The 11,156-nt window shown below is 38.1% G+C and overlaps 1 pseudogene; it reads right to left on the bottom strand.

Annotated features, from left to right (window-relative positions):
* Positions 1–2,583: 2,583 nt before the first annotated feature.
* Positions 2,584–9,005, bottom strand: LOC119236782 (60S ribosomal protein L10-like; annotated as a pseudogene).
* Positions 9,006–11,156: the final 2,151 nt, after the last annotated feature.

The following is an 11,156-nucleotide window of genomic DNA, read 5'->3' as shown; positions in this document are numbered from 1 at the left end:
GAATTCCTACATACTAGTTACTATGTACTATGCTCTACCAAGAGTTTACCTTCAGATTGTGAAAATCTTTATTATTTTGCTATTTACCAGGTTCTGTTTTAAGTATATGTTAGCTCCTTTACTACTTAAAACAACTCTTTTTCACAGATAAGGAAGCTGCAACACTTAAGAGATTGCAAGCTTAAGTGATTAGGCCTAAGGTGGTAACCCTCCAGTAAGTAGTAAAACTAGAATTTGAACCCAGGCAGAATGGGGCTTAACAGCCTCTCTCTCATATTCTCTAAAAAGTGAGAGCTACCTTTCCAAACTATCAATAGTGTACGAATAAGGGCCATGAATCAAACTCTACAGTTATATCTCAAAAACAGAAATAAACAGATGGTAGTTTAATTTTGCTTTTGTAAAAAAAAGTGTTATTAAAGAAATAAAAATATATCTCAGCATGGATAAATTTGAGTAATTTTTTTCTTTTATGATTTGAATGTCAGAGTCTTGAGATAAAAAAAAAAGTCATTTTGGGGGCCTCCCTGGTGGTGCAGGGATTGAAGTCTCAGCGCTATCACCAGCCACTGCAGGATGAGTTCTATCTCTCCCTGGCCAGGGCTCTAACCCACATGGCACAGCAGACCTCTCCTGTTTTGCCCATAGCTTCCCTTAGCAGTGTATTTCAGCCAGTCTGCCTGTTCTGCTCCCCACTCTGTCTTTGGTGAATGCTCTCACCCACTGCACCTCTGGCCTACACTCTAGATCTTGTATGCATAAATAAATACAATAAATCTTTTTAAAAAGTCAATTTCACTTTAAATATAATAATCGGAACATATTAAGTCAAGATTGGTGCTATAATCATTTTTTAAAATGCTTCCAAATTATAGCCACTAATATTAAACATCAAAAATACATTTAGTAAATAATCTGATTAATAATTATAGCAGCTAACTTCTATTGAGTCTTACGCACTTAGACTGTGTTGGACAATTGTTTTATATGCATCATCATTATCTCTGTTTTATGACTGAGGGACCTCAGGTGTAGGTTGGTTAGAATGTTTGTTTTTTTTTTAATGATTTATCCATTTATGCATACAAGAGCTGGGATACAGGGGGGTGAGAGGACTCACCAGAGACAGAGTGGGAAACAGAACAGGCAGATCGACTGAAGTACACTGTTGAGGGGAGCAGTGGGCAAGTCAGGAGAGGTCTGCTGTGCCATGTGGGTTGCTCCCTGGCCGGCCAGGGATCTAACTCATGCTGCAGAGGCTGCTGATTGCTTCATAGTGCGGTGCTTAACCCCTTGTGCCACAGGGAAGCCCTGGTTAAACTGTTTGTCAGAGGTCTACAGCTAGTGAGTAGCAGTGATTTGAACCAAAGGTGAGTTCACAGTCCATGTCCTTTGTCTTGGTGCTTTAGAGCCTCTAGACTTTGATGTGGCTTAGGCATCTCATTTTCATAGAAAAAGCCTTTAGTCAAAATCATTAGAAATCTAAAGGCACTGAAAATGTTTAGTAGCTTTAAAAATATTCTCATTTAAAGAACATGTTTCTTATATACTAACGGTTGAGATATTTTGAGTGTCAAATAAACATCTTACTGTTATTTTCTGTACTAAGATAGAATAACCTAGGCATATGTTACTTAGTGACCTCTGTGTCTTATGTGTAGGCCCAAATAAAGTCCCCTGTGCTGCCTGTAATTCCTACTCAATTGTTCCTTTAGGTTATGGAATTTCAGGCCTAGGTGTTAAATTTGAAACCATCATCACTCATCAGTCCTTTAAGTAAATCAATTTTATTAGATGACCAATCCTGTAATTTGGCTGGCCCAGTGGACTACATTTGCTTATGGTGAAGCATATGAGGAAAAATCCCAAAGTAATGGCTTAAGGATGCAAGAAAGTGCAAAGGATACAGCACCATAGCACTGGACACCTGAGAAGTGACTAAGGGGAGTTGCCAAGGATAAAACTGACTTGGTCAGCAATTTTACCAGAGATGAGTTAGTTTTATAGATAAGTCATAGGTGAGGGATGTGTTTATATGATCTCAGCAACCGTAAAATAAATGTCAGCAGGTAATAATGACTTTTTGATTGATTCACTGGTACAGTTTCCACATTATTATATAAAATATTAATTTTGTCAAAATTTTATTTATAATAAGGTTATTTTAGCCCTTTTGCCAGGCTTAATAATTAATTCATGTTTGATATTGATTTACTATTTAAAAGAAGAGAAAAAGTAAAATCAAAATTGAGATAAGAGGGATTTCCTGACTTTTAAGTATGGGTAGGAACTGAGTATATTTCTCAAAGCAGAATGAAAAGTACATGTATATATTACATGATGCTTTAAATGTGTAGTAGTTCTGTGTCAGTTTTAAACTATCTTAAAATACATGGCAAACTGAATTTTTACTCTTCATGAATTAAGAGAACCCTCTAAAAGCATTTAGACTCATAATTCTAGCTCCCTGGGAACACTGGCATCCATTCAAATTTTTAACTAAAAAAATTTTTTTGTAAGAATGTGGATTTTTATTTGCATGACTAAGGAGGGGCAGCTCTTTTGCTTTCATGAGTGCAGGGCCTACAATTTGTCCAGGGGGCTGCGATTCAAGATATATTTGATCCCCACAGCCATCTGGAATAAGCTACTATGTATTTAAATTTGTCCACACTAAACTTGGCAAAACTTCACTTCTTAGAGATATGGATTTTCTGGTGACTAGGGAACATGAACTTGGCTCCGAGTGCTGCCTCAATTTCGTGATCCTTTATCTCCAGCTTGGTGCAGAGGGACATAATGTCTTATCCAATGTGGACCCTGGCCACTGTACCCTGGGGCTTTCCAAAAGTACCCCTTATACATGTCTGGGGCCTGTCAGGACATCTTGTTGATGCAGCTGACATGGAGGCGTGGAGGCTGCACCCCAGTGTGAAAGCCATCCTTGCCAAAGCTTTACACAGTGTACTTGTAGCCACAAAAACCTTTAGGGCTTTGGAGCAGTGATACTCATTTTCATCTGACACCATGTGGCCACAGAATGGGAACTCATCCACTGCCTTCTTCCAACCCAGGTCAAAGATGTGAATCTTGGCATCAGGAAGACCTCAGCAGAAGCGAGGTCTGGAGCCTTTTCTTCTTGGATGACAAACAAGTACAGCTTGTTCCTATAGTACAAGTAGCACTGCATGGGACTGCTGCCCATGGTGACACCAGGATCTTCTGTGGTGCCCCAAAGGAAAGAGCTTAATTCAAAATTTTAAGCTAGGCTATTTAAAGTCGTAACTCTCTGGCCAATTGTCCTTGGAACTGTTTACAAACTAAACTAGCTAGTTATGGCAAGGGGAAGCAGACTTACTGTCTACAATAGTACTACAATAAAAACTAAAAAATAGACTTACAGATGTTATATATTAAGTATATTAGAAATATGATTACAGAAGAGTATCAATGCATATATGAATTTAAAAAAATATTTATTTATACAAGAACCGGGGTACAGGCCAGATGTGTGGGAGGGTAAAAGGATTCACCAGAGACAGAGTGGGTAACAGAACAGGCAGACTGACTGAAATACACGCTGAGGGGCGCAGCGGGCGAGACAGGAGAGGTTTGTGGCACCATGGGTGTCGCTCTGCGGCCAGTGGGGATTGAACCGGCACAGCAGAGGCTGCGGACAGCTTCACAGCACTGCGCTCAACCGCCTGCGCCACCAGGGAGGCCCTGCATATATGAATTTTTTAGTACTTTTAATGCCAAAGCCTAATGTCTAATCCTTCTAATCTATAATGAAATGTGTCACCATGACAGATGTTATGGAATTATGAGGAATTGAGGGGTGCTAATAGATTCTGACCTGTCATTCTTCTCTTGAGCTATTGCAGGTCTCTTTCAGAGGTACATATCTAATAGAAGGTATCATCAAAAGTACATTAAAATCTAGACTTCACTTTACATGTGGAAATCACATGGCCCTGCACTCAGTAAGAATATAAGTAAGGTTCTTAACATCCCCCTTCAACAATGGAATGTCACCTCTGCCATTTTTGTCTTATTTATTTTTAATTATGATAAGGCAAAATGAACTGCCTTCTTTGCAAACTATTAAAAATAAAGTTGAATGTTGTCAATTATATACACATTATTGTATAGCAAATATCTAGAGCGTTTTCTTCTTGGATAACAAACTATGCCTTTCCAACAGTCAACTACAGGCCCAGGCAAGCACTGTTTGACTTTCTGTTTGTAGGTGTTTAACTACTTTAGCTATCACATATAAGCAGAATTATGCAGCATTTGTCCTGTCATGACTGATATATCATTTAGCATAATGTCCTCAAGTTTCACCCATTTAGTCACAAATGGAAGGATTTCCTTCTTTTTAAAGACTGAATAATATTCCATTGTATAGATGTGCCAAAATTTCCTTTATCCATTATTAGCAGATAGTACTTAGGTTATTCCCACCTCCAGGGTATTGTGAATAATGCAGCAATGACTGTTGGAATGTAAGTATTTTTTTGTGATCCTGTTTTCAATTTTTTTGGAGTAATTCCCAAAAGTGGGATTGCTAGATCACATCATAATTCTATTTTTAATTTTTGAGAAACCTTCAGTCTGTTTTCCATAATGGCTACATCATTTTACATTCCCAGTATTGTACAAGATTTCTGGTTTTCCCATATCTTTGCTAGCATTTGTTGTTTTCTGTGTTTTTGATAATCGTCATCTTAACAGACATGAGATGACATCTTATTGTGCTTTTGTCTTTACATTTCCCTGATAATTATTGATGTCGAACATCTTTTCATATACCTGTTGGTTATTTGTGTGCTTTCTTTAGAATTTCTAAATCTTTTGCCCCACTTTTAGATCAGGTTGTTTTTCGTTACTGTTTCATTGGACTATCTTACATATTTTGTATGTTAGCGCCTTATCATATTTATGATTTGCAAATATTCTCTCCATTTATTACGGTGTCTTTTTTATTCCAATGATTGGTTTTTTTGCTGTGCAGAAACTTTCAATTTTGCTCTAGTCTCACTTGTCATTTTTTGCTTTTCTTGTCCATGATATTAACGTCAAATCCAAGAAATCATTGTTAAGACCAATGTTTTGAAGATTCATTTAAGAGTTTCATAGTTTCAGGTTTTACATTTGAGTTTGTTTTTGTGTCTGATACAAGATCAGGGTCTTATAATTTCCTTCTTCTTTTCTTTTTGCAGGGTAATGCCCAGTTTTCCAAACGCTATTTATTGAAAAGACTGTCCATTTCCCATTGTACAATTATAGCACCCTTGTTGAAGATAATATATATGTGGGTTTGTTTCTGGGTTCTCTCATGTGTTCTATTGGTCAGCTATTTGTCTTTATGTCAGTACCCTACTATTTTGATTAATGTAGAAATGTAGTGTTTTATTAAAGTCAGGAATGTGAGACCTTCAGTTTCGTTTTTCTTAAGATTGTTTTGGGTGTTCAAGCTCATTTGTGATGATGCCATTTGAATTTTAGGATTTTTTTTTTTGTATTTCTATAAAAAGGCAGCATTTTTAGGGATTGCATTTAATCTGTAGGTTGCTCTGGGCGGAATGTTCGTTTAATAATAATAGGTCTTCCAATCTATCAACATTGAGTCTCTGTCCATTTATTTGTGTCATCTTTAATTTCTTTCAATATTGTTTTATAGTTTTGATTGTACAAGTCTTTCATTTCTTTCAGCTAACAGGGGAAGGGACTTTGTAGATTGAATGGTATAAATTTTCCTACTGGCTTTAGTGCAGCTGATTTCATGCGTGAATGTGGTACAAGAAGCTGTTAACTTGTTTCTGAATTTTCACAAAGGGTTAAAAAATTGGTCTATGTATATTGTTAATTTAGTGTCTCAATGTGGAAAGGAGTATTTTACTATTCCCTATTCCACTATATTACTAATATCACCCTTACTGCTGTGTCTAGATGAAGTATTTACGATAATAAATCAACATCTTAGAGAATTCAAACATGAAATTACTGGGATCTAACTCTTAGCCAAGAGCCAAGGAAAAGCTATTTAAAAAAGAAAAATCTAGGGGATATATTTGTCTAGGTTCTCTACATTACTTTTGCATTCTTTCATTATCAAAAATGAGAGTTTACAGATCTTGTGGTAATAGACACTAAATAGTATAATGAGCAGTTTTTCCATTGCTGATATATAATTTATATGCCTTAAAATTCAGTCTTTTAAAGTATAATGGAGAATGTTATTTGCTAGAGTTTTATAAAAATCTCCAACCTTTTTAGCATTCTAATATTCTGCTTCCTTCCAGCCCCTATAATAAAAGAAAAAATGTTAGACATTTATTAATAATTTATAAAAGACATTTCTGTAACAAGCATGGACAACATTACCCATGTACATCTTTTTTTTTTTTGCAATGAAACTGAATAACTTGGAAATATTAGCAGCTGCAAAGAATTGCTTTGGGATTCAGAACATCTTTTTATTAGCCTCTGTGCTCCTGTGTCAGTAACACAATTGATTTTTAGTGTTAAAATGCCTTTAAAATCGTTACCCCACGACTAGCATAGTTGGAAGAAGATATAGATTCAGACATAGTTTTCCTATGTAGATGTGACTAAGATGAAGGGTTAAAATAGAGATGAAAAAAATATATATGTTCCACTTGTGCAGATGTGGACTTATTGAACATTAAGTCCAAATAGAGGAAGACTTGGTAGGTATTAGAAGTTAGAAACAATAAAGGCTTAAATATAGTCATATATGATTAAGGGTGAAGTTTGCATGGTTATTGCTTCCTGGAATAAGACTTAAAATTCAGAAGATAAGGAAAAAAACAACAGAAGTATCATATGACCCAGCTTATTCCAATTCTTGGTCTTTTCCCAAAATAATACGAAAACACTAATTTGAAGAGATAATATGCTCCTCTATGTACATCAAAGCATTATTCACAGTAGCCCAAAATTGAAAAAAATCTAAGCACCCTTGATAAATATATGGATAAAAAATAGTGGTATAAGGCCTCCCCTGGTGGCACAAGGGTTGAGTGCTGGGCTGCAAAGCTGCCTGCAGCCTCTTCAGCACCAGTTCGATCCCAGGCCACAGACGAGGTTCCCACATGGCATGCAGACCTCTCCTGTCTCACCCGCTGCTCCCCTCAGCAGTGTATTTCATCAGTCTGTTCCCTGCTCTGGCTCTCGTGAATTCTCTCACCCTCCCGCGCTTCTGACTGTACCCAGTGCTTGTATAAATAAATAAATAAATCTTTAAAAAAGAAAATAGTGGTATATGTGCACACACACACACACACACACGATGCAATACTACTCGGCTATAAAAAAGATGAAATGCCTTAATAACAACATGGGTCAAATTAGGGCCTCCTCGGTGGCACAGCGGTTGAGCGCTGGGTTGCGAAGCTGCCCGCAGCCTCTGCAGAGCCGGTTCGATTCCCCGCCTGCTCCCGGGCCACCGGAGAAGGGTACCTCATGGCACGCAGACCTCTCCTGCTGCCCGCAGCTCCCCTCAGCAGTGTATTTCGGTCCTTCTGCCTGCTCTGCTCCCTGTTCTGGCTCTGGTGAATTCTTTCACCCTCCTACGCTTCTGACTGTACCCAGTGCTTGCATAAATAAATAAATAAATCTTTAAAAAAAAAAAAACTGAAATGTAACATTAATAAATTCTAGTTTAAAAAAAAAATGGGTCAAATTAAAGGGTTTTATGCTTAGTGAAACTAGTCAGACTGAGAATGACAAATTTCATGTGATTTAACTCTTATATAGTACAGAAACAGAACAAATGAATGAAAAAACAACTGAGATTATAAGAACAAAATAGTGGTCATCAGAGGGGAAGGGAAAAGGAAGGTGAAACTTTGGTGTTGTGTGAGTGAAGCTTGTACTTATGTGAAGGGGTGAAGGTGTACACCCCAAAATACATTAAAAAAAAAAAATAAAATAAAATCGTTACCCCAGTATATGAATTATTGGTTACTGTTCTCTTCTATTTTAAAATATATCTCTTCAGTTTGAGCATTGCATCATATGTAGAGGGATTTTAGTATCCAGTAGGTCAAAAAGAACATGTGGCAGAATTTTTTTTTCTTTATTCCATTATTCTCTTTTTGCTCTTAAGTTCATGATAATGTTTTTATTATACATATGTTTACATATTCCTTTAACTGATGATAGTCTGACCTGTTAAAACACAAACATGAAGTGAAAAGAAAGGTCTTTGAGTATCAAGGAAGAAAGAACAGAATAAGTCACTTACAAAGCTGCTGTACGTTAGTCTGTGCCTATCCTCTACCCCATCTCATCAGATATCCTTTAAAATAATTCAAGTCCAGATAACTTACTGGATGTAATAATGTTAAAGTAGTGACGTAGCAAACGTCAGGTAACTTTTATGACTTACATGTTTCCCCAAATTGGAAATTAAAATCAGGGGTATTTGGAAGAACTAGTCAAGTGCCACTGAAAGGTTCTGCTTATGCAGACAGAGTTGATGTTAACAAGTCTCCAACTACTAGAGAGGCTGGGTTTGTTTTTCAAGAAGGAAAACACAATTACATATACCTTGAGACTGTCTAACACTGTATAATAACTATGATGGATACTTATGAATATAATTATATTGCATAGGCTCATTTTGAAAAGTAGGTATATATGATTAATTTATACATTTATAACTTGTGGTTATAAAATTAACAAAATGTAAAGGAAAATCACCTGTAATTTTGCCATCTACAGATAACTGTAAATATCTTGATTATAATCAGAAACATATCTTTTTAAAAATTGCTATTATACCATATGTATATAGTATAAGTACTTGACAATAGCTTTTTTGGATTGTCATGTAAGTGCCTGTTAATAAGCTTTTGATAGTAAGGCATCCATTTCAAAGATACCCACCTCAAATAAATGTATTACTAGCTGGATGACACAGCTACTAGTCAAGTGACCAGAAAAGGAACCAGGCCATACCTTCCCATGATCATGCCCTTTGAGAAAGCCTTGGTTCACCTAGATAACTGACCACTTGGGTGATCTTGCTTTTCCCATTCAGGCCCTAATTTCTGCTCTTATGTTTTAAATCTACCAATAAATAGTAAGTCCACAAAACCTCAGGCATCCCACTCTTTTTTTTTTTTTTTAAGATTTATTTATTCATTTATACAAGCACTGGGTACAGTCAGAAACGCAGGAGGGTGAGAGAATTCACCAGAGCCAAAATGGGGAAGAGAAACAGGCAGACTGACAAAATACACTGCTGAGGGGAGCAGCGGGCAGCAGGTCTGCGCTCCATGTGGGACCCTCGCCGGGGGCCGGGGATCGAACCCGCGCTGTAGAGGCTACAGGCAGCTTCGCAACCCAGCGCTCAACCCCTGTGCCACCAGGGGAGCAGGCATCCCACTCTTGACCCCAGCAAAGGTTGAAATAGGTCCGAAATATTTTCCATTCTCTCTATCTGTAACCTCCCGCTCTGGCCCTTGGATGTGCTGTGTTTCCTTTAAGATTTGAGAGTAACAAACCTCTTTTTTCCAGAGTTCCTTGGTGGTTGTTGCTGAGGCGCATCTTGCACTCCTTATAATAACCACAAGGGCTTCTATAGCATCGGCTTTGGTTGTGGAATTGTTTGTGGGCGTTCAGCACAGGTAGCACTGACCCTGGTGCGTGGCTCAGGCATTCCTAGCCAATGGCGTCACTATTGATCGGGTGAGACAGACAGGAAGTAATGTAGTTTATAAACTAGCTTAAAATAAAAGACCTTATCATAACAATTTTCCCACTTCTGTAAATATTTTTTCCAGCAGCTGATTTGATACTGCTCTTTTGTATTTTTATTTCAAATATATAATATTTCATAATTCCTTTATTGTTTGACACTTAGGTAGTTCCCAGTGTTAACTACCATCACGATGTTAGAGTGAACATACTTGTTAGAATCAGTTACTAAAAGTATACAGTTCTTAGTCATGAAATGACATAATTTTTTCTTTTAAAGATTTATTTATTTATACAAGAACTGGGGTACAGGCCAGATGCGTGGGAGGGTGTGAGGATTCACCAGAGCCAAAGCGGGGAACAAAACAGGTAGACTGACAAAATACACTGCTGAGGGGAGCAGTGGGTGAGACAGGAGAGGTCTGGTTCGCCATGTGGGATTCTCGCAGGCCAGGATTGAACTGGCGCTGCAGAGGCTGAGGACAGCTTCACAGTGCCACGCTCAACTGCCTACGCCACCAGGGGAGGCCCTGGAATGACATAGTTTTAAAGTGATCCACTTGCTCTTGTATGAGTATCCTATTACTGCTCCAATACATTACCACAATTTTGGTTTAAAGCACCAAAAACTTATGGGTCTGGAGGTCAGAAGTCCTACATTCAAGGAGCTGGCAAGGCTGTATTCCTATTGGAGAATCTGTTTCTTTGATTTTCTAGTTTCTAGAAGTCACCTTTCAGAAACAAGCATTTTTTTGGCTTTTGGCTCCTTCCTCCATCTTCAAAGCCAGCAAGGTAGCATCTTTGGCTTTCTCTGACTTTTCCTTTCCTCATCCTAACTCTCTCTCTTTTTTTTTTTCAATAGAGGCATGTTTTATTTATTTATTTATTTATTTGTTTGTTTGTTTTGTTTATACAAGCACTAGGTACAGTCAGAAGCGCGGGAGGGTGAGAGAATTCACCAGAGCCAGAGTGGGGAGCAGAGCAGGCAGAAGGACCGAAGTACACTGCTGAGGGGAGCAGCGGGTGGCAGGAGAGGTCTGCGCGCCATGTGGGACCCTCCTCCGGTGGCCGGGGAGCAGCCGGGGATCGAACCGGCACCGCAGAGGCCGCAGGCAGCTTCGCAACCCAGCGCTCAACCGCTGCGCAGCTGGGGAGGCCCCATCCTATCTCTTCTAAGTCTGTCTTTCCTTATAAGGATCTTGTGATTACATTGAGCCCACGTGGAAAATTCAGGATAATCTCACACCTATCTCAAGACTCTTAATCACACCTTAAAATCCTTTTTGACAAGGTAATAAACTGGGGAGTAAGATGTGGATATTTTAGAGAGCTGTTATTCTGTCTACACAAGCTTTGAAACAGTTTTACTAATATGTATTCCTATTAGCAGTATATATGAAGGCTCCTGTCACCTTGAAATTGAA

The sequence above is a fragment of the Talpa occidentalis genome, unplaced genomic scaffold, assembly GCF_014898055.3.
Source record: "Talpa occidentalis isolate TD23 unplaced genomic scaffold, MPIMG_talOcc4v2.1 talOcc4.9, whole genome shotgun sequence".
NCBI lineage: Eukaryota > Metazoa > Chordata > Mammalia > Eulipotyphla > Talpidae > Talpa > Talpa occidentalis.
Note: the sequence above shows the minus strand (reverse complement) of the source record. Positions and strands in the feature narration are given on the sequence as shown.